The sequence below is a fragment of the Pleurodeles waltl genome, chromosome 3_1, assembly GCF_031143425.1.
Source record: "Pleurodeles waltl isolate 20211129_DDA chromosome 3_1, aPleWal1.hap1.20221129, whole genome shotgun sequence".
NCBI classification, from domain to species: Eukaryota; Metazoa; Chordata; class Amphibia; order Caudata; family Salamandridae; genus Pleurodeles; species Pleurodeles waltl.
In genome coordinates this window covers 1,395,242,048-1,395,266,773 of record NC_090440.1, presented here as the reverse complement: position 1 = coordinate 1,395,266,773, position 24,726 = coordinate 1,395,242,048, and positions in this window count along the sequence as shown.

Below are 24,726 nucleotides of genomic sequence, written 5' to 3'. Positions count from 1 at the left end.
ACAAAATGTCATCAGGGGAACAACTGTTTTTGAGGGCGGAATGGGTCTCCTAATTTAGTGATTGGCTTAATTTCTCAATGAGGGATGCTCTTTTAACCTGTTCCCCTGCACTCTGTATGTGGAGTGTGATATTCAAGATGGGTTGTTGAAGATGTGCTAGATTGTTGTAGATCCGTCCCACTTTGAAAAAGGCCATAATGCTTTGAATGGTTCAGAGTATTTACCCATTACCCCTTCTACATGCCTGGCAGTTATAATTAAAGATAGTAATCTGTTGCATAGTTGCTGATCTGGTCATCCTGTGTGTCATCACTCACGATAGTAGCTCAGTTTGTGCCCGACATCATTAACTAGAGCAAGATGCCATGTGACATGGAGGCAATTGATTGCCTAGCATGAAATAGGATACTCTTTGGTGTTGACCAAGAGATATGCTATGTAGGACACCCAGCTGAACACTAGGATGGCGAGATGAGGAAATCAGAGGATTATTTGAGATTTACAAATTTGTGTGAAGTGAGGTTGATCCTAATATTGTCAGCCTCACCTTTGCATACCTGCCAGGAGTTTATAAAAATCGAAGCTGTTAGCATGTGTTATTCATACTATTCCCACTAACAGTAGCATAACCTTTTTTTCTCTTTCTCATCTAAACACCTGACTTAATTGCTATCAGTTTACCATAACCTGAAAAAAAGTGCAGTGAGAAGGTTGCGCTGTCCTTGGGTGGCAATACGCTCTTTTCTTCTGTCAATATAGAAGTGTTAGAGTTGGGTATAAAAGTGGTAGCAAAGGTGGCATGGAATTGGGAGATATAGAATGGGTTAAAAACACAAGTTGAGATTAGAATTTGAACTGAGCTGTGGATTATCACAATATTTCACACATCCAAGTACGTCCTTGTTAAGGCTCTAAAAAAAACTCAGGACTTTCTTATATTGCACTTGTTTGAAAATACTCGAGTCCTAATAATGGTTTATGCATTAACAGTGGACTTTTCCATCTGCAGAATATACCGAATGACCAGCGGTGGCAGTGTTGCACACAAGCTTTCCTCTGCCTTTCTGAGATTTAAAAAAAAAAAAGAAAAAGACGACTGCAAGCATTCTGGATTCTTCATCAATTTTTATGGTATGTGGAAGTTGGATTCACTCTTTTAATTTGTCATTAAAAGGTGTTCATGGCATTGGCAAGTCCTCATTATCTTTATTGTAGGGTTCTCTGTATACACATCGTTTTTGTCAAGCTGGTAGTGATATGTATTACGTTATGGTGCTCATAAGAGTTAAAAACTTTGACTGCTTCTGAAGCTGACAAAGTTGGTTCCAATTCTTGTGCTAACAAAATGTCATCAGGGGAACAACTGTTTTTGAGGGCGGAATGGGTCTCCTAATTTAGTGATTGGCTTAATTTCTCAATGAGGGATGCTCTTTTAACCTGTTCCCCTGCACTCTGTATGTGGAGTGTGATATTCAAGATGGGTTGTTGAAGATGTGCTAGATTGTTGTAGATCCGTCCCACTTTGAAAAAGGCCATAATGCTTTGAATGGTTCAGAGTATTTACCCATTACCCCTTCTACATGCCTGGCAGTTATAATTAAAGATAGTAATCTGTTGCATAGTTGCTGATCTGGTCATCCTGTGTGTCATCACTCACGATAGTAGCTCAGTTTGTGCCCGACATCATTAACTAGAGCAAGATGCCATGTGACATGGAGGCAATTGATTGCCTAGCATGAAATAGGATACTCTTTGGTGTTGACCAAGAGATATGCTATGTAGGACACCCAGCTGAACACTAGGATGGCGAGATGAGGAAATCATACAAATTTGTAAATCTCAAATAATCCTCTGAAGTGAGGTTGATCCTAATATTGTCAGCCTCACCTTTGCATACCTGCCAGGAGTTTATAAAAATCGAAGCTGTTAGCATGTGTTATTCATACTATTCCCACTAACAGTAGCATAACCTTTTTGTCTCTCTCTCATCTAAACACCTGACTTAATTGCTATCAGTTTACCATAACCTGAAAAAAAGTGCAGTGAGAAGGTTGCGCTGTCCTTGGGTGGCAATACGATCTTTTCTTCTGTCAATATAGAAGTGTTAGAGTTGTGTATAAAAGTGGTAGCAAAGGTGGCATGGAATTGGGAGATATAGAATGGGTTAAAAACACAAGTTGAGATTAGAATTTGAACTGAGCTGTGGATTATCACAATATTTCACACATCCAAGTACGTCCTTGTTAAGGCTCTAAAAAAAACTCAGGACTTTCTTATATTGCACTTGTTTGAAAATACTCGAGTCCTAATAATGGTTTATGCATTAACAGTGGACTTTTCCATCTGCAGAATATACCGAATGACTAGCGGTGGCAGTGTTGCACACAAGCTTTCCTCTGCATTTCTGAGATTTAAAAAAAAAAAAAAAGACGACTGCAAGCATTCTGGATTCTTTTCATCAATTTTTATGGTATGTGGAAGTTGGATTCACTCTTTTAATTTGTCATTAAAAGGTGTTCATGGCATTGGCAAGTCCTCATTATCTTTATTGTAGGGTTCTCTGTATGCACATCGTTTTTGTCAAGCTGGTAGTGATGTGCATTACGTTATGGTGCTCATAAGAGTTAAAAACTTTGACTGCTTCTGAAGTTGACAAAGCTGGTTCCAATTCTTGTGCTAACAAAATGTCATCAGGGCAACAACTGTTTTTGAGGGCGGAATGGGTCTCCTAAGTTAGTGACTGGCTTAATTTCTCAATGAGGGATGCTCTTTTAACCTGTTCCCCTGCACTCTGTATGTGGAGTGTGATATTCAAGATGGGTTGTTGAAGATGTGCTAGATTGTTGTAGATCCGTCCCACTTTGAAAAAGGCCATAATGCTTTGAATGGTTCAGAGTATTTACCCATTACCCCTTCTACATGCCTGGCAGTTATAATTAAAGATAGTAATCTGTTGCATAGTTGCTGATCTGGTCATCCTGTGTGTCATCACTCACGATAGTAGCTCAGTTTGTGCCCGACATCATTAACTAGAGCAAGATGCCATGTGACATGGAGGCAATTGATTGCCTAGCATGAAATAGGATACTCTTTGGTGTTGACCAAGAGATATGCTATGTAGGACACCCAGCTGAACACTAGGATGGCGAGATGAGGAAATCAGAGGATTATTTGAGATTTACAAATTTGTATGAAGTGAGGTTGATCCTAATATTGTCAGCCTCACCTTTGCATACCTGCCAGGAGTTTATAAAAATCGAAGCTGTTAGCATGTGTTATTCATACTATTCCCACTAACAGTAGCATAACCTTTTTTTCTCTCTCTCATCTAAACACCTGACTTAATTGCTATCAGTTTACCATAACCTGAAAAAAAGTGCAGTGAGAAGGTTGCGCTGTCCTTGGGTGGCAATACGCTCTTTTCTTCTGTCAATATAGAAGTGTTAGAGTTGGGTATAAAAGTGGTAGCAAAGGTGGCATGGAATTGGGAGATATAGAATGGGTTAAAAACACAAGTTGAGATTAGAATTTGAACTGAGCTGTGGATTATCACAATATTTCACACATCCAAGTACGTCCTTGTTAAGGCTCTAAAAAAAACTCAGGACTTTCTTATATTGCACTTGTTTGAAAATACTCGAGTCCTAATAATGGTTTATGCATGAACAGTGAACTTTTCCATCTGCAGAATATACCGAATGACCAGCGGTGGCAGTGTTGCACACAAGCTTTCCTCTGCCTTTCTGAGATTTAAAAAAAAAAAAGAAAAAGACGACTGCAAGCATTCTGGATTCTTCATCAATTTTTATGGTATGTGGAAGTTGGATTCACTCTTTTAATTTGTCATTAAAAGGTGTTCATGGCATTGGCAAGTCCTCATTATCTTTATTGTAGGGTTCTCTGTATACACATCGTTTTTGTCAAGCTGGTAGTGATATGTATTACGTTATGGTGCTCATAAGAGTTAAAAACTTTGACTGCTTCTGAAGCTGACAAAGTTGGTTCCAATTCTTGTGCTAACAAAATGTCATCAGGGGAACAACTGTTTTTGAGGGCGGAATGGGTCTCCTAATTTAGTGATTGGCTTAATTTCTCAATGAGGGATGCTCTTTTAACCTGTTCCCCTGCACTCTGTATGTGGAGTGTGATATTCAAGATGGGTTGTTGAAGATGTGCTAGATTGTTGTAGATCCGTCCCACTTTGAAAAAGGCCATAATGCTTTGAATGGTTCAGAGTATTTACCCATTACCCCTTCTACATGCCTGGCAGTTATAATTAAAGATTGTAATCTGTTGCATAGTTGCTGATCTGGTCATCCTGTGTGTCATCACTCACGATAGTAGCTCAGTTTGTGCCCGACATCATTAACTAGAGCAAGATGCCATGTGACATGGAGGCAATTGATTGCCTAGCATGAAATAGGATACTCTTTGGTGTTGACCAAGAGATATGCTATGTAGGACACCCAGCTGAACACTAGGATGGCGAGATGAGGAAATCAGAGGATTATTTGAGATTTACAAATTTGTGTGAAGTGAGGTTGATCCTAATATTGTCAGCCTCACCTTTGCATACCTGCCAGGAGTTTATAAAAATCGAAGCTGTTAGCATGTGTTATTCATACTATTCCCACTAACAGTAGCATAACCTTTTTTTCTCTTTCTCATCTAAACACCTGACTTAATTGCTATCAGTTTACCATAACCTGAAAAAAAGTGCAGTGAGAAGGTTGCGCTGTCCTTGGGTGGCAATACGCTCTTTTCTTCTGTCAATATAGAAGTGTTAGAGTTGGGTATAAAAGTGGTAGCAAAGGTGGCATGGAATTGGGAGATATAGAATGGGTTAAAAACACAAGTTGAGATTAGAATTTGAACTGAGCTGTGGATTATCACAATATTTCACACATCCAAGTACGTCCTTGTTAAGGCTCTAAAAAAAACTCAGGACTTTCTTATATTGCACTTGTTTGAAAATACTCGAGTCCTAATAATGGTTTATGCATGAACAGTGAACTTTTCCATCTGCAGAATATACCGAATGACCAGCGGTGGCAGTGTTGCACACAAGCTTTCCTCTGCCTTTCTGAGATTTAAAAAAAAAAAAGAAAAAGACGACTGCAAGCATTCTGGATTCTTCATCAATTTTTATGGTATGTGGAAGTTGGATTCACTCTTTTAATTTGTCATTAAAAGGTGTTCATGGCATTGGCAAGTCCTCATTATCTTTATTGTAGGGTTCTCTGTATACACATCGTTTTTGTCAAGCTGGTAGTGATATGTATTACGTTATGGTGCTCATAAGAGTTAAAAACTTTGACTGCTTCTGAAGCTGACAAAGTTGGTTCCAATTCTTGTGCTAACAAAATGTCATCAGGGGAACAACTGTTTTTGAGGGCGGAATGGGTCTCCTAATTTAGTGATTGGCTTAATTTCTCAATGAGGGATGCTCTTTTAACCTGTTCCCCTGCACTCTGTATGTGGAGTGTGATATTCAAGATGGGTTGTTGAAGATGTGCTAGATTGTTGTAGATCCGTCCCACTTTGAAAAAGGCCATAATGCTTTGAATGGTTCAGAGTATTTACCCATTACCCCTTCTACATGCCTGGCAGTTATAATTAAAGATAGTAATCTGTTGCATAGTTGCTGATCTGGTCATCCTGTGTGTCATCACTCACGATAGTAGCTCAGTTTGTGCCCGACATCATTAACTAGAGCAAGATGCCATGTGACATGGAGGCAATTGATTGCCTAGCATGAAATAGGATACTCTTTGGTGTTGACCAAGAGATATGCTATGTAGGACACCCAGCTGAACACTAGGATGGCGAGATGAGGAAATCATACAAATTTGTAAATCTCAAATAATCCTCTGAAGTGAGGTTGATCCTAATATTGTCAGCCTCACCTTTGCATACCTGCCAGGAGTTTATAAAAATCGAAGCTGTTAGCATGTGTTATTCATACTATTCCCACTAACAGTAGCATAACCTTTTTGTCTCTCTCTCATCTAAACACCTGACTTAATTGCTATCAGTTTACCATAACCTGAAAAAAAGTGCAGTGAGAAGGTTGCGCTGTCCTTGGGTGGCAATACGATCTTTTCTTCTGTCAATATAGAAGTGTTAGAGTTGTGTATAAAAGTGGTAGCAAAGGTGGCATGGAATTGGGAGATATAGAATGGGTTAAAAACACAAGTTGAGATTAGAATTTGAACTGAGCTGTGGATTATCACAATATTTCACACATCCAAGTACGTCCTTGTTAAGGCTCTAAAAAAAACTCAGGACTTTCTTATATTGCACTTGTTTGAAAATACTCGAGTCCTAATAATGGTTTATGCATTAACAGTGGACTTTTCCATCTGCAGAATATACCGAATGACTAGCGGTGGCAGTGTTGCACACAAGCTTTCCTCTGCATTTCTGAGATTTAAAAAAAAAAAAAAAAGACGACTGCAAGCATTCTGGATTCTTCATCAATTTTTATGGTATGTGGAAGTTGGATTCACTCTTTTAATTTGTCATTAAAAGGTGTTCATGGCATTGGCAAGTCCTCATTATCTTTATTGTAGGGTTCTCTGTATGCACATCGTTTTTATCAAGCTGGTAGGGATGTGCATTACGTTATGGTGCTCATAAGAGTTAAAAACTTTGACTGCTTCTGAAGCTGACAAAGCTGGTTCCAATTCTTGTGCTAACAAAATGTCATCAGGGGAACAACTGTTTTTGAGGGCGGAATGGGTCTCCTAATTTAGTGATTGGCTTAATTTCTCAATGAGGGATGCTCTTTTAACCTGTTCCCCTGCACTCTGTATGTGGAGTGTGATATTCAAGATGGGTTGTTGAAGATGTGCTAGATTGTTGTAGATCCGTCCCACTTTGAAAAAGGCCATAATGCTTTGAATGGTTCAGAGTATTTACCCATTACCCCTTCTACATGCCTGGCAGTTATAATTAAAGATAGTAATCTGTTGCATAGTTGCTGATCTGGTCATCCTGTGTGTCATCACTCACGATAGTAGCTCAGTTTGTGCCCGACATCATTAACTAGAGCAAGATGCCATGTGACATGGAGGCAATTGATTGCCTAGCATGAAATAGGATACTCTTTGGTGTTGACCAAGAGATATGCTATGTAGGACACCCAGCTGAACACTAGGATGGCAAGATGAGGAAATCAGAGGATTATTTGAGATTTACAAATTTGTATGAAGTGAGGTTGATCCTAATATTGTCAGCCTCACCTTTGCATACCTGCCAGGAGTTTATAAAAATCGAAGCTGTTAGCATGTGTTATTCATACTATTCCCACTAACAGTAGCATAACCTTTTTTTCTCTCTCTCATCTAAACACCTGACTTAATTGCTATCAGTTTACCATAACCTGAAAAAAAGTGCAGTGAGAAGGTTGCGCTGTCCTTGGGTGGCAATACGATCTTTTCTTCTGTCAATATAGAAGTGTTAGAGTTGTGTATAAAAGTGGTAGCAAAGGTGGCATGGAATTGGGAGATATATAATGGGTTAAAAACACAAGTTGAGATTAGAATTTGAACTGAGCTGTGGATTATCACAATATTTCACACATCCAAGTACGTCCTTGTTAAGGCTCTAAAAAAAACTCAGGACTTTCTTATATTGCACTTGTTTGAAAATACTCGAGTCCTAATAATGGTTTATGCATTAACAGTGGACTTTTCCATCTGCAGAATATACCGAATGACCAGCGGTGGCAGTGTTGCACACAAGCTTTCCTCTGCATTTCTGAGATTTAAAAAAAAAAAAAAAGACGACTGCAAGCATTCTGGATTCTTTTCATCAATTTTTATGGTATGTGGAAGTTGGATTCACTCTTTTAATTTGTCATTAAAAGGTGTTCATGGCATTGGCAAGTCCTCATTATCTTTATTGTAGGGTTCTCTGTATGCACATCGTTTTTGTCAAGCTGGTAGTGATGTGCATTACGTTATGGTGCTCATAAGAGTTAAAAACTTTGACTGCTTCTGAAGTTGACAAAGCTGGTTCCAATTCTTGTGCTAACAAAATGTCATCAGGGGAACAACTGTTTTTGAGGGCGGAATGGGTCTCCTAAGTTAGTGACTGGCTTAATTTCTCAATGAGGGATGCTCTTTTAACCTGTTCCCCTGCACTCTGTATGTGGAGTGTGATATTCAAGATGGGTTGTTGAAGATGTGCTAGATTGTTGTAGATCCGTCCCACTTTGAAAAAGGCCATAATGCTTTGAATGGTTCAGAGTATTTACCCATTACCCCTTCTACATGCCTGGCAGTTATAATTAAAGATAGTAATCTGTTGCATAGTTGCTGATCTGGTCATCCTGTGTGTCATCACTCATGATAGTAGCTCAGTTTGTGCCCGACATCATTAACTAGAGCAAGATGCCATGTGACATGGAGGCAATTGATTGCCTAGCATGAAATAGGATACTCTTTGGTGTTGACCAAGAGATATGCTATGTAGGACACCCAGCTGAACACTAGGATGGCGAGATGAGGAAATCAGAGGATTATTTGAGATTTACAAATTTGTATGAAGTGAGGTTGATCCTAATATTGTCAGCCTCACCTTTGCATACCTGCCAGGAGTTTATAAAAATCGAAGCTGTTAGCATGTGTTATTCATACTATTCCCACTAACAGTAGCATAACCTTTTTTTCTCTCTCTCATCTAAACACCTGACTTAATTGCTATCAGTTTACCATAACCTGAAAAAAAGTGCAGTGAGAAGGTTGCGCTGTCATTGGGTGGCAATACGCTCTTTTCTTCTGTCAATATAGAAGTGTTAGAGTTGGGTATAAAAGTGGTAGCAAAGGTGGCATGGAATTGGGAGATATAGAATGGGTTAAAAACACAAGTTGAGATTAGAATTTGAACTGAGCTGTGGATTATCACAATATTTCACACATCCAAGTACGTCCTTGTTAAGGCTCTAAAAAAAACTCAGGACTTTCTTATATTGCACTTGTTTGAAAATACTCGAGTCCTAATAATGGTTTATGCATGAACAGTGAACTTTTCCATCTGCAGAATATACCGAATGACCAGCGGTGGCAGTGTTGCACACAAGCTTTCCTCTGCCTTTCTGAGATTTAAAAAAAAAAAAGAAAAAGACGACTGCAAGCATTCTGGATTCTTCATCAATTTTTATGGTATGTGGAAGTTGGATTCACTCTTTTAATTTGTCATTAAAAGGTGTTCATGGCATTGGCAAGTCCTCATTATCTTTATTGTAGGGTTCTCTGTATACACATCGTTTTTGTCAAGCTGGTAGTGATATGTATTACGTTATGGTGCTCATAAGAGTTAAAAACTTTGACTGCTTCTGAAGCTGACAAAGTTGGTTCCAATTCTTGTGCTAACAAAATGTCATCAGGGGAACAACTGTTTTTGAGGGCGGAATGGGTCTCCTAATTTAGTGATTGGCTTAATTTCTCAATGAGGGATGCTCTTTTAACCTGTTCCCCTGCACTCTGTATGTGGAGTGTGATATTCAAGATGGGTTGTTGAAGATGTGCTAGATTGTTGTAGATCCGTCCCACTTTGAAAAAGGCCATAATGCTTTGAATGGTTCAGAGTATTTACCCATTACCCCTTCTACATGCCTGGCAGTTATAATTAAAGATAGTAATCTGTTGCATAGTTGCTGATCTGGTCATCCTGTGTGTCATCACTCACGATAGTAGCTCAGTTTGTGCCCGACATCATTAACTAGAGCAAGATGCCATGTGACATGGAGGCAATTGATTGCCTAGCATGAAATAGGATACTCTTTGGTGTTGACCAAGAGATATGCTATGTAGGACACCCAGCTGAACACTGGGATGGCGAGATGAGGAAATCAGAGGATTATTTGAGATTTACAAATTTGTGTGAAGTGAGGTTGATCCTAATATTGTCAGCCTCACCTTTGCATACCTGCCAGGAGTTTATAAAAATCGAAGCTGTTAGCATGTGTTATTCATACTATTCCCACTAACAGTAGCATAACCTTTTTGTCTCTCTCTCATCTAAACACCTGACTTAATTGCTATCAGTTTACCATAACCTGAAAAAAAGTGCAGTGAGAAGGTTGCGCTGTCCTTGGGTGGCAATACGATCTTTTCTTCTGTCAATATAGAAGTGTTAGAGTTGTGTATAAAAGTGGTAGCAAAGGTGGCATGGAATTGGGAGATATAGAATGGGTTAAAAACACAAGTTGAGATTAGAATTTGAACTGAGCTGTGGATTATCACAATATTTCACACATCCAAGTACGTCCTTGTTAAGGCTCTAAAAAAAACTCAGGACTTTCTTATATTGCACTTGTTTGAAAATACTCGAGTCCTAATAATGGTTTATGCATTAACAGTGGACTTTTCCATCTGCAGAATATACCGAATGACTAGCGGTGGCAGTGTTGCACACAAGCTTTCCTCTGCATTTCTGAGATTTAAAAAAAAAAAAAAAGACGACTGCAAGCATTCTGGATTCTTTTCATCAATTTTTATGGTATGTGGAAGTTGGATTCACTCTTTTAATTTGTCATTAAAAGGTGTTCATGGCATTGGCAAGTCCTCATTATCTTTATTGTAGGGTTCTCTGTATGCACATCGTTTTTGTCAAGCTGGTAGTGATGTGCATTACGTTATGGTGCTCATAAGAGTTAAAAACTTTGACTGCTTCTGAAGTTGACAAAGCTGGTTCCAATTCTTGTGCTAACAAAATGTCATCAGGGCAACAACTGTTTTTGAGGGCGGAATGGGTCTCCTAAGTTAGTGACTGGCTTAATTTCTCAATGAGGGATGCTCTTTTAACCTGTTCCCCTGCACTCTGTATGTGGAGTGTGATATTCAAGATGGGTTGTTGAAGATGTGCTAGATTGTTGTAGATCCGTCCCACTTTGAAAAAGGCCATAATGCTTTGAATGGTTCAGAGTATTTACCCATTACCCCTTCTACATGCCTGGCAGTTATAATTAAAGATAGTAATCTGTTGCATAGTTGCTGATCTGGTCATCCTGTGTGTCATCACTCACGATAGTAGCTCAGTTTGTGCCCGACATCATTAACTAGAGCAAGATGCCATGTGACATGGAGGCAATTGATTGCCTAGCATGAAATAGGATACTCTTTGGTGTTGACCAAGAGATATGCTATGTAGGACACCCAGCTGAACACTAGGATGGCGAGATGAGGAAATCAGAGGATTATTTGAGATTTACAAATTTGTATGAAGTGAGGTTGATCCTAATATTGTCAGCCTCACCTTTGCATACCTGCCAGGAGTTTATAAAAATCGAAGCTGTTAGCATGTGTTATTCATACTATTCCCACTAACAGTAGCATAACCTTTTTTTCTCTCTCTCATCTAAACACCTGACTTAATTGCTATCAGTTTACCATAACCTGAAAAAAAGTGCAGTGAGAAGGTTGCGCTGTCCTTGGGTGGCAATACGCTCTTTTCTTCTGTCAATATAGAAGTGTTAGAGTTGGGTATAAAAGTGGTAGCAAAGGTGGCATGGAATTGGGAGATATAGAATGGGTTAAAAACACAAGTTGAGATTAGAATTTGAACTGAGCTGTGGATTATCACAATATTTCACACATCCAAGTACGTCCTTGTTAAGGCTCTAAAAAAAACTCAGGACTTTCTTATATTGCACTTGTTTGAAAATACTCGAGTCCTAATAATGGTTTATGCATGAACAGTGAACTTTTCCATCTGCAGAATATACCGAATGACCAGCGGTGGCAGTGTTGCACACAAGCTTTCCTCTGCCTTTCTGAGATTTAAAAAAAAAAAAGAAAAAGACGACTGCAAGCATTCTGGATTCTTCATCAATTTTTATGGTATGTGGAAGTTGGATTCACTCTTTTAATTTGTCATTAAAAGGTGTTCATGGCATTGGCAAGTCCTCATTATCTTTATTGTAGGGTTCTCTGTATACACATCGTTTTTGTCAAGCTGGTAGTGATATGTATTACGTTATGGTGCTCATAAGAGTTAAAAACTTTGACTGCTTCTGAAGCTGACAAAGTTGGTTCCAATTCTTGTGCTAACAAAATGTCATCAGGGGAACAACTGTTTTTGAGGGCGGAATGGGTCTCCTAATTTAGTGATTGGCTTAATTTCTCAATGAGGGATGCTCTTTTAACCTGTTCCCCTGCACTCTGTATGTGGAGTGTGATATTCAAGATGGGTTGTTGAAGATGTGCTAGATTGTTGTAGATCCGTCCCACTTTGAAAAAGGCCATAATGCTTTGAATGGTTCAGAGTATTTACCCATTACCCCTTCTACATGCCTGGCAGTTATAATTAAAGATAGTAATCTGTTGCATAGTTGCTGATCTGGTCATCCTGTGTGTCATCACTCACGATAGTAGCTCAGTTTGTGCCCGACATCATTAACTAGAGCAAGATGCCATGTGACATGGAGGCAATTGATTGCCTAGCATGAAATAGGATACTCTTTGGTGTTGACCAAGAGATATGCTATGTAGGACACCCAGCTGAACACTAGGATGGCGAGATGAGGAAATCATACAAATTTGTAAATCTCAAATAATCCTCTGAAGTGAGGTTGATCCTAATATTGTCAGCCTCACCTTTGCATACCTGCCAGGAGTTTATAAAAATCGAAGCTGTTAGCATGTGTTATTCATACTATTCCCACTAACAGTAGCATAACCTTTTTGTCTCTCTCTCATCTAAACACCTGACTTAATTGCTATCAGTTTACCATAACCTGAAAAAAAGTGCAGTGAGAAGGTTGCGCTGTCCTTGGGTGGCAATACGATCTTTTCTTCTGTCAATATAGAAGTGTTAGAGTTGTGTATAAAAGTGGTAGCAAAGGTGGCATGGAATTGGGAGATATAGAATGGGTTAAAAACACAAGTTGAGATTAGAATTTGAACTGAGCTGTGGATTATCACAATATTTCACACATCCAAGTACGTCCTTGTTAAGGCTCTAAAAAAAACTCAGGACTTTCTTATATTGCACTTGTTTGAAAATACTCGAGTCCTAATAATGGTTTATGCATTAACAGTGGACTTTTCCATCTGCAGAATATACCGAATGACTAGCGGTGGCAGTGTTGCACACAAGCTTTCCTCTGCATTTCTGAGATTTAAAAAAAAAAAAAAAAGACGACTGCAAGCATTCTGGATTCTTCATCAATTTTTATGGTATGTGGAAGTTGGATTCACTCTTTTAATTTGTCATTAAAAGGTGTTCATGGCATTGGCAAGTCCTCATTATCTTTATTGTAGGGTTCTCTGTATGCACATCGTTTTTATCAAGCTGGTAGTGATGTGCATTACGTTATGGTGCTCATAAGAGTTAAAAACTTTGACTGCTTCTGAAGCTGACAAAGCTGGTTCCAATTCTTGTGCTAACAAAATGTCATCAGGGGAACAACTGTTTTTGAGGGCGGAATGGGTCTCCTAATTTAGTGATTGGCTTAATTTCTCAATGAGGGATGCTCTTTTAACCTGTTCCCCTGCACTCTGTATGTGGAGTGTGATATTCAAGATGGGTTGTTGAAGATGTGCTAGATTGTTGTAGATCCGTCCCACTTTGAAAAAGGCCATAATGCTTTGAATGGTTCAGAGTATTTACCCATTACCCCTTCTACATGCCTGGCAGTTATAATTAAAGATAGTAATCTGTTGCATAGTTGCTGATCTGGTCATCCTGTGTGTCATCACTCACGATAGTAGCTCAGTTTGTGCCCGACATCATTAACTAGAGCAAGATGCCATGTGACATGGAGGCAATTGATTGCCTAGCATGAAATAGGATACTCTTTGGTGTTGACCAAGAGATATGCTATGTAGGACACCCAGCTGAACACTAGGATGGCAAGATGAGGAAATCAGAGGATTATTTGAGATTTACAAATTTGTATGAAGTGAGGTTGATCCTAATATTGTCAGCCTCACCTTTGCATACCTGCCAGGAGTTTATAAAAATCGAAGCTGTTAGCATGTGTTATTCATACTATTCCCACTAACAGTAGCATAACCTTTTTTTCTCTCTCTCATCTAAACACCTGACTTAATTGCTATCAGTTTACCATAACCTGAAAAAAAGTGCAGTGAGAAGGTTGCGCTGTCCTTGGGTGGCAATACGATCTTTTCTTCTGTCAATATAGAAGTGTTAGAGTTGTGTATAAAAGTGGTAGCAAAGGTGGCATGGAATTGGGAGATATAGAATGGGTTAAAAACACAAGTTGAGATTAGAATTTGAACTGAGCTGTGGATTATCACAATATTTCACACATCCAAGTACGTCCTTGTTAAGGCTCTAAAAAAAACTCAGGACTTTCTTATATTGCACTTGTTTGAAAATACTCGAGTCCTAATAATGGTTTATGCATTAACAGTGGACTTTTCCATCTGCAGAATATACCGAATGACCAGCGGTGGCAGTGTTGCATACAAGCTTTCCTCTGCATTTCTGAGATTTAAAAAAAAAAAGAAAAAGACGACTGCAAGCATTCTGGATTCTTTTCATCAATTTTTATGGTATGTGGAAGTTGGATTCACTCTTTTAATTTGTCATTAAAAGGTGTTCATGGCATTGGCAAGTCCTCATTATCTTTATTGTAGGGTTCTCTGTATACACATCGTTTTTGTCAAGCTGGTAGTGATATGCATTACGTTATGGTGCTCATAAGAGTTAAAAACTTTGACTGCTTCTGAAGCTGACAAAGCTGGTTCCAATTCTTGTGCTAACAAAATGTCATCAGGGGAACAACTGTTTTTGAGGGCGGAATGGGTCTCCTAATTTAGTGATTGGCTTAATTTCTCAATGAGGGATGCTCTTTTAACCTGTTCCCCTGCACTCTGTATGTGGAGTGTGATATTCAAGATGGGTTGTTGAAGATGTGCTAGATTGTTGTAGATCCGTCCCACTTTGAAAAAGGCCATAATGCTTTGAATGGTTCAGAGTATTTACCCATTACCCCTTCTACATGCCTGGCAGTTATAATTAAAGATAGTAATCTGTTGCATAGTTGCTGATCTGGTCATCCTGTGTGTCATCACTCACGATAGTAGCTCAGTTTGTGCCCGACATCATTAACTAGAGCAAGATGCCATGTGACATGGAGGCAATTGATTGCCTAGCATGAAATAGGATACTCTTTGGTGTTGACCAAGAGATATGCTATGTAGGACACCCAGCTGAACACTAGGATGGCGAGATGAGGAAATCAGAGGATTATTTGAGATTTACAAATTTGTGTGAAGTGAGGTTGATCCTAATATTGTCAGCCTCACCTTTGCATACCTGCCAGGAGTTTATAAAAATCGAAGCTGTTAGCATGTGTTATTCATACTATTCCCACTAACAGTAGCATAACCTTTTTTTCTCTTTCTCATCTAAACACCTGACTTAATTGCTATCAGTTTACCATAACCTGAAAAAAAGTGCAGTGAGAAGGTTGCGCTGTCCTTGGGTGGCAATACGCTCTTTTCTTCTGTCAATATAGAAGTGTTAGAGTTGGGTATAAAAGTGGTAGCAAAGGTGGCATGGAATTGGGAGATATAGAATGGGTTAAAAACACAAGTTGAGATTAGAATTTGAACTGAGCTGTGGATTATCACAATATTTCACACATCCAAGTACGTCCTTGTTAAGGCTCTAAAAAAAACTCAGGACTTTCTTATATTGCACTTGTTTGAAAATACTCGAGTCCTAATAATGGTTTATGCATTAACAGTGGACTTTTCCATCTGCAGAATATACCGAATGACCAGCGGTGGCAGTGTTGCACACAAGCTTTCCTCTGCATTTCTGAGATTTAAAAAAAAAAAAAAAGACGACTGCAAGCATTCTGGATTCTTTTCATCAATTTTTATGGTATGTGGAAGTTGGATTCACTCTTTTAATTTGTCATTAAAAGGTGTTCATGGCATTGGCAAGTCCTCATTATCTTTATTGTCGGGTTCTCTGTATGCACATCGTTTTTGTCAAGCTGGTAGTGATGTGCATTACGTTATGGTGCTCATAAGAGTTAAAAACTTTGACTGCTTCTGAAGTTGACAAAGCTGGTTCCAATTCTTGTGCTAACAAAATGTCATCAGGGGAACAACTGTTTTTGAGGGCGGAATGGGTCTCCTAAGTTAGTGACTGGCTTAATTTCTCAATGAGGGATGCTCTTTTAACCTGTTCCCCTGCACTCTGTATGTGGAGTGTGATATTCAAGATGGGTTGTTGAAGATGTGCTAGATTGTTGTAGATCCGTCCCACTTTGAAAAAGGCCATAATGCTTTGAATGGTTCAGAGTATTTACCCATTACCCCTTCTACATGCCTGGCAGTTATAATTAAAGATAGTAATCTGTTGCATAGTTGCTGATCTGGTCATCCTGTGTGTCATCACTCATGATAGTAGCTCAGTTTGTGCCCGACATCATTAACTAGAGCAAGATGCCATGTGACATGGAGGCAATTGATTGCCTAGCATGAAATAGGATACTCTTTGGTGTTGACCAAGAGATATGCTATGTAGGACACCCAGCTGAACACTAGGATGGCGAGATGAGGAAATCAGAGGATTATTTGAGATTTACAAATTTGTATGAAGTGAGGTTGATCCTAATATTGTCAGCCTCACCTTTGCATACCTGCCAGGAGTTTATAAAAATCGAAGCTGTTAGCATGTGTTATTCATACTATTCCCACTAACAGTAGCATAACCTTTTTTTCTCTCTCTCATCTAAACACCTGACTTAATTGCTATCAGTTTACCATAACCTGAAAAAAAGTGCAGTGAGAAGGTTGCGCTGTCATTGGGTGGCAATACGCTCTTTTCTTCTGTCAATATAGAAGTGTTAGAGTTGGGTATAAAAGTGGTAGCAAAGGTGGCATGGAATTGGGAGATATAGAATGGGTTAAAAACACAAGTTGAGATTAGAATTTGAACTGAGCTGTGGATTATCACAATATTTCACACATCCAAGTACGTCCTTGTTAAGGCTCTAAAAAAAACTCAGGACTTTCTTATATTGCACTTGTTTGAAAATACTCGAGTCCTAATAATGGTTTATGCATGAACAGTGAACTTTTCCATCTGCAGAATATACCGAATGACCAGCGGTGGCAGTGTTGCACACAAGCTTTCCTCTGCCTTTCTGAGATTTAAAAAAAAAAAAGAAAAAGACGACTGCAAGCATTCTGGATTCTTCATCAATTTTTATGGTATGTGGAAGTTGGATTCACTCTTTTAATTTGTCATTAAAAGGTGTTCATGGCATTGGCAAGTCCTCATTATCTTTATTGTAGGGTTCTCTGTATACACATCGTTTTTGTCAAGCTGGTAGTGATATGTATTACGTTATGGTGCTCATAAGAGTTAAAAACTTTGACTGCTTCTGAAGCTGACAAAGTTGGTTCCAATTCTTGTGCTAACAAAATGTCATCAGGGGAACAACTGTTTTTGAGGGCGGAATGGGTCTCCTAATTTAGTGATTGGCTTAATTTCTCAATGAGGGATGCTCTTTTAACCTGTTCCCCTGCACTCTGTATGTGGAGTGTGATATTCAAGATGGGTTGTTGAAGATGTGCTAGATTGTTGTAGATCCGTCCCACTTTGAAAAAGGCCATAATGCTTTGAATGGTTCAGAGTATTTACCCATTACCCCTTCTACATGCCTGGCAGTTATAATTAAAGATAGTAATCTGTTGCATAGTTGCTGATCTGGTCATCCTGTGTGTCATCACTCACGATAGTAGCTCAGTTTGTGCCCGACATCATTAACTAGAGCAAGATGCCATGTGACATGGAGGCAATTGATTGCCTAGCATGAAATAGGATACTCTTTGGTGTTGACCAAGAGATATGCTATGTAGGACACCCAGCTGAACACTAGGATGGCGAGATGAGGAAATCAGAGGATTATTTGAGATTTACAAATTTGTGTGAAGTGAGGTTGATCCTAATATTGTCAGCCTCACCTTTGCATACCTGCCAGGAGTTTATAAAAATCGAAGCTGTTAGCATGTGTTATTCATACTATTCCCACTAACAGTAGCATAACCTTTTTTTCTCTTTCTCATCTAAACACCTGACTTAATTGCTATCAGTTTACCATAACCTGAAAAAAAGTGCAGTGAGAAGGTTGCGCTGTCCTTGGGTGGCAATACGCTCTTTTCTTCTGTCAATATAGAAGTGTTAGAGTTGGGTATAAAAGTGGTAGCAAAGGTGGCATGGAATTGGGAGATATAGAATGGGTTAAAAACACAAGTTGAGATTAGAATTTGAACTGAGCTGTGGATTATCACAATATTTCACACATCCAAGTACGTCCTTGTTAAGGCTCTAAAAAAAACTCAGGACTTTCTTATATTGCACTTGTTTGAAAATACTCGAGTCCTAATAATGGTTTATGCATGAACAGTGAACTTTTCCATCTGCAGAATATACCGAATGACCAGCGGTGGCAGTGTTGCACACAAGCTTTCCTCTGCCTTTCTGAGATTTAAAAAAAAAAAAGAAAAAGACGACTGCAAGCATTCTGGATTCTTCATCAATTTTTATGGTATGTGGAAGTTGGATTCACTCTTTTAATTTGTCATTAAAAGGTGTTCATGGCATTGGCAAGTCCTCATTATCTTTATTGTAGGGTTCTCTGTATACACATCGTTTTTGTCAAGCTGGTAGTGATATGTATTACGTTATGGTGCTCATAAGAGTTAAAAACTTTGACTGCTTCTGAAGCTGACAAAGCTGGTTCCAATTCTTGTGCTAACAAAATGTCATCAGGGGAACAACTGTTTTTGAGGGCGGAATGGGTCTCCTAATTTAGTGATTGGCTTAATTTCTCAATGAGGGATGCTCTTTTAACCTGTTCCCCTGCACTCTGTATGTGGAGTGTGATATTCAAGATGGGTTGTTGAAGATGTGCTAGATTGTTGTAGATCCGTCCCACTTTGAAAAAGGCCATAATGCTTTGAATGGTTCAGAGTATTTACCCATTACCCCTTCTACATGCCTGGCAGTTATAATTAAAGATAGTAATCTGTTGCATAGTTGCTGATCTGGTCATCCTGTGTGTCATCACTCACGATAGTAGCTCAGTTTGTGCCCGACATCATTAACTAGAGCAAGATGCCATGTGACATGGAGGCAATTGATTGCCTAGCATGAAATAGGATACTCTTTGGTGTTGACCAAGAGATATGCTATGTAGGACACCCAGCTGAACACTAGGATGGCGAGATGAGGAAATCATACAAATTTGTAAATCTCAAATAATCCTCTGAAGTGAGGTTGATCCTAATATTGTCAGCCTCACCTTTGCATACCTGCCAGGAGTTTATAAAAATCGAAGCTGTTAGAATGTGTTATTCATACTATTCCCACTAACAGTAGCATAACCTTTTTGTCTCTCTCTCATCTAAACACCTGACTTAATTGCTATCAGTTTACCATAACCTGAAAAAAAGTGCAGTGAGAAGGTTGCGCTGTCCTTGGGTGGCAATACGATCTTTTCTTCTGTCAATATAGAAGTGTTAGAGTTGTGTATAAAAGTGGTAGCAAAGGTGGCATGGAATTGGGAGATATAGAATGGGTTAAAAACACAAGTTGAGATTAGAATTTGAACTGAGCTGTGGATTATCACAATATTTCACACATCCAAGTACGTCCTTGTTAAGGCTCTAAAAAAAACTCAGGACTTTCTTATATTGCACTTGTTTGAAAATACTCGAGTCCTAATAATGGTTTATGCATTAACAGTGGACTTTTCCATCTGCAGAATATACCGAATGACTAGCGGTGGCAGTGTTGCACACAAGCTTTCCTCTGCATTTCTGAGATTTAAAAAAAAAAAAAAAGACGACTGCAAGCATTCTGGATTCTTTTCATCAATTTTTATGGTATGTGGAAGTTGGATTCACTCTTTTAATTTGTCATTAAAAGGTGTTCATGGCATTGGCAAGTCCTCATTATCTTTATTGTAGGGTTCTCTGTATGCACATCGTTTTTGTCAAGCTGGTAGTGATGTGCATTACGTTATGGTGCTCATAAGAGTTAAAAACTTTGACTGCTTCTGAAGTTGACAAAGCTGGTTCCAATTCTTGTGCTAACAAAATGTCATCAGGGCAACAACTGTTTTTGAGGGCGGAATGGGTCTCCTAAGTTAGTGACTGGCTTAATTTCTCAATGAGGGATGCTCTTTTAACCTGTTCCCCTGCACTCTGTATGTGGAGTGTGATATTCAAGATGGGTTGTTGAAGATGTGCTAGATTGTTGTAGATCCGTCCCACTTTGAAAAAGGCCATAATGCTTTGAATGGTTCAGAGTATTTACCCATTACCCCTTCTACATGCCTGGCAGTTATAATTAAAGATAGTAATCTGTTGCATAGTTGCTGATCTGGTCATCCTGTGTGTCATCACTCACGATAGTAGCTCAGTTTGTGCCCGACATCATTAACTAGAGCAAGATGCCATGTGACATGGAGGCAATTGATTGCCTAGCATGAAATAGGATACTCTTTGGTGTTGACCAAGAGATATGCTATGTAGGACACCCAGCTGAACACTAGGATGGCAAGATGAGGAAATCAGAGGATTATTTGAGATTTACAAATTTGTATGAAGTGAGGTTGATCCTAATATTGTCAGCCTCACCTTTGCATACCTGCCAGGAGTTTATAAAAATCGAAGCTGTTAGCATGTGTTATTCATACTATTCCCACTAACAGTAGCATAACCTTTTTTTCTCTCTCTCATCTAAACACCTGACTTAATTGCTATCAGTTTACCATAACCTGAAAAAAAGTGCAGTGAGAAGGTTGCGCTGTCCTTGGGTGGCAATACGCTCTTTTCTTCTGTCAATATAGAAGTGTTAGAGTTGGGTATAAAAGTGGTAGCAAAGGTGGCATGGAATTGGGAGATATAGAATGGGTTAAAAACACAAGTTGAGATTAGAATTTGAACTGAGCTGTGGATTATCACAATATTTCACACATCCAAGTACGTCCTTGTTAAGGCTCTAAAAAAAACTCAGGACTTTCTTATATTGCACTTGTTTGAAAATACTCGAGTCCTAATAATGGTTTATGCATGAACAGTGAACTTTTCCATCTGCAGAATATACCGAATGACCAGCGGTGGCAGTGTTGCACACAAGCTTTCCTCTGCCTTTCTGAGATTTAAAAAAAAAAAAGAAAAAGACGACTGCAAGCATTCTGGATTCTTCATCAATTTTTATGGTATGTGGAAGTTGGATTCACTCTTTTAATTTGTCATTAAAAGGTGTTCATGGCATTGGCAAGTCCTCATTATCTTTATTGTAGGGTTCTCTGTATACACATCGTTTTTGTCAAGCTGGTAGTGATATGTATTACGTTATGGTGCTCATAAGAGTTAAAAACTTTGACTGCTTCTGAAGCTGACAAAGTTGGTTCCAATTCTTGTGCTAACAAAATGTCATCAGGGGAACAACTGTTTTTGAGGGCGGAATGGGTCTCCTAATTTAGTGATTGGCTTAATTTCTCAATGAGGGATGCTCTTTTAACCTGTTCCCCTGCACTCTGTATGTGGAGTGTGATATTCAAGATGGGTTGTTGAAGATGTGCTAGATTGTTGTAGATCCGTCCCACTTTGAAAAAGGCCATAATGCTTTGAATGGTTCAGAGTATTTACCCATTACCCCTTCTACATGCCTGGCAGTTATAATTAAAGATAGTAATCTGTTGCATAGTTGCTGATCTGGTCATCCTGTGTGTCATCACTCACGATAGTAGCTCAGTTTGTGCCCGACATCATTAACTAGAGCAAGATGCCATGTGACATGGAGGCAATTGATTGCCTAGCATGAAATAGGATACTCTTTGGTGTTGACCAAGAGATATGCTATGTAGGACACCCAGCTGAACACTAGGATGGCGAGATGAGGAAATCATACAAATTTGTAAATCTCAAATAATCCTCTGAAGTGAGGTTGATCCTAATATTGTCAGCCTCACCTTTGCATACCTGCCAGGAGTTTATAAAAATCGAAGCTGTTAGCATGTGTTATTCATACTATTCCCACTAACAGTAGCATAACCTTTTTGTCTCTCTCTCATCTAAACACCTGACTTAATTGCTATCAGTTTACCATAACCTGAAAAAAAGTGCAGTGAGAAGGTTGCGCTGTCCTTGGGTGGCAATACGATCTTTTCTTCTGTCAATATAGAAGTGTTAGAGTTGGGTATAAAAGTGGTAGCAAAGGTGGCATGGAATTGGGAGATATAGAATGGGTTAAAAACACAAGTTGAGATTAGAATTTGAACTGAGCTGTGGATTATCACAATATTTCACACATCCAAGTACGTCCTTGTTAAGGCTCTAAAAAAAACTCAGGACTTTCTTATATTGCACTTGTTTGAAAATACTCGAGTCCTAATAATGGTTTATGCATTAACAGTGGACTTTTCCATCTGCAGAATATACCGAATGACTAGCGGTGGCAGTGTTGCACACAAGCTTTCCTCTGCATTTCTGAGATTTAAAAAAAAAAAAAAAGACGACTGCAAGCATTCTGGATTCTTTTCATCAATTTTTATGGTATGTGGAAGTTGGATTCACTCTTTTAATTTGTCATTAAAAGGTGTTCATGGCATTGGCAAGTCCTCATTATCTTTATTGTAGGGTTCTCTGTATACACATCGTTTTTGTCAAGCTGGTAGTGATATGTATTACGTTATGGTGCTCATAAGAGTTAAAAACTTTGACTGCTTCTGAAGCTGACAAAGTTGGTTCCAATTCTTGTGCTAACAAAATGTCATCAGGGGAACAACTGTTTTTGAGGGCGGAATGGGTCTCCTAATTTAGTGATTGGCTTAATTTCTCAATGAGGGATGCTCTTTTAACCTGTTCCCCTGCACTCTGTATGTGGAGTGTGATATTTAAGATGGGTTGTTGAAGATGTGCTAGATTGTTGTAGATCCGTCCCACTTTGAAAAAGGCCATAATGCTTTGAATGGTTCAGAGTATTTACCCATTACCCCTTCTACATGCCTGGCAGTTATAATTAAAGATAGTAATCTGTTGCATAGTTGCTGATCTGGTCATCCTGTGTGTCATCACTCACGATAGTAGCTCAGTTTGTGCCCGACATCATTAACTAGAGCAAGATGCCATGTGACATGGAGGCAATTGATTGCCTAGCATGAAATAGGATACTCTTTGGTGTTGACCAAGAGATATGCTATGTAGGACACCCAGCTGAACACTAGGATGGCAAGATGAGGAAATCAGAGGATTATTTGAGATTTACAAATTTGTATGAAGTGAGGTTGATCCTAATATTGTCAGCCTCACCTTTGCATACCTGCCAGGAGTTTATAAAAATCGAAGCTGTTAGCATGTGTTATTCATACTATTCCCACTAACAGTAGCATAACCTTTTTTTCTCTCTCTCATCTAAACACCTGACTTAATTGCTATCAGTTTACCATAACCTGAAAAAAAGTGCAGTGAGAAGGTTGCGCTGTCCTTGGGTGGCAATACGATCTTTTCTTCTGTCAATATAGAAGTGTTAGAGTTGTGTATAAAAGTGGTAGCAAAGGTGGCATGGAATTGGGAGATATAGAATGGGTTAAAAACACAAGTTGAGATTAGAATTTGAACTGAGCTGTGGATTATCACAATATTTCACACATCCAAGTACGTCCTTGTTAAGGCTCTAAAAAAAACTCAGGACTTTCTTATATTGCACTTGTTTGAAAATACTCGAGTCCTAATAATGGTTTATGCATTAACAGTGGACTTTTCCATCTGCAGAATATACCGAATGACCAGCGGTGGCAGTGTTGCATACAAGCTTTCCTCTGCATTTCTGAGATTTAAAAAAAAAAAGAAAAAGACGACTGCAAGCATTCTGGATTCTTTTCATCAATTTTTATGGTATGTGGAAGTTGGATTCACTCTTTTAATTTGTCATTAAAAGGTGTTCATGGCATTGGCAAGTCCTCATTATCTTTATTGTAGGGTTCTCTGTATACACATCGTTTTTGTCAAGCTGGTAGTGATATGCATTACGTTATGGTGCTCATAAGAGTTAAAAACTTTGACTGCTTCTGAAGCTGACAAAGCTGGTTCCAATTCTTGTGCTAACAAAATGTCATCAGGGGAACAACTGTTTTTGAGGGCGGAATGGGTCTCCTAATTTAGTGATTGGCTTAATTTCTCAATGAGGGATGCTCTTTTAACCTGTTCCCCTGCACTCTGTATGTGGAGTGTGATATTCAAGATGGGTTGTTGAAGATGTGCTAGATTGTTGTAGATCCGTCCCACTTTGAAAAAGGCCATAATGCTTTGAATGGTTCAGAGTATTTACCCATTACCCCTTCTACATGCCTGGCAGTTATAATTAAAGATAGTAATCTGTTGCATAGTTGCTGATCTGGTCATCCTGTGTGTCATCACTCACGATAGTAGCTCAGTTTGTGCCCGACATCATTAACTAGAGCAAGATGCCATGTGACATGGAGGCAATTGATTGCCTAGCATGAAATAGGATACTCTTTGGTGTTGACCAAGAGATATGCTATGTAGGACACCCAGCTGAACACTAGGATGGCGAGATGAGGAAATCAGAGGATTATTTGAGATTTACAAATTTGTGTGAAGTGAGGTTGATCCTAATATTGTCAGCCTCACCTTTGCATACCTGCCAGGAGTTTATAAAAATCGAAGCTGTTAGCATGTGTTATTCATACTATTCCCA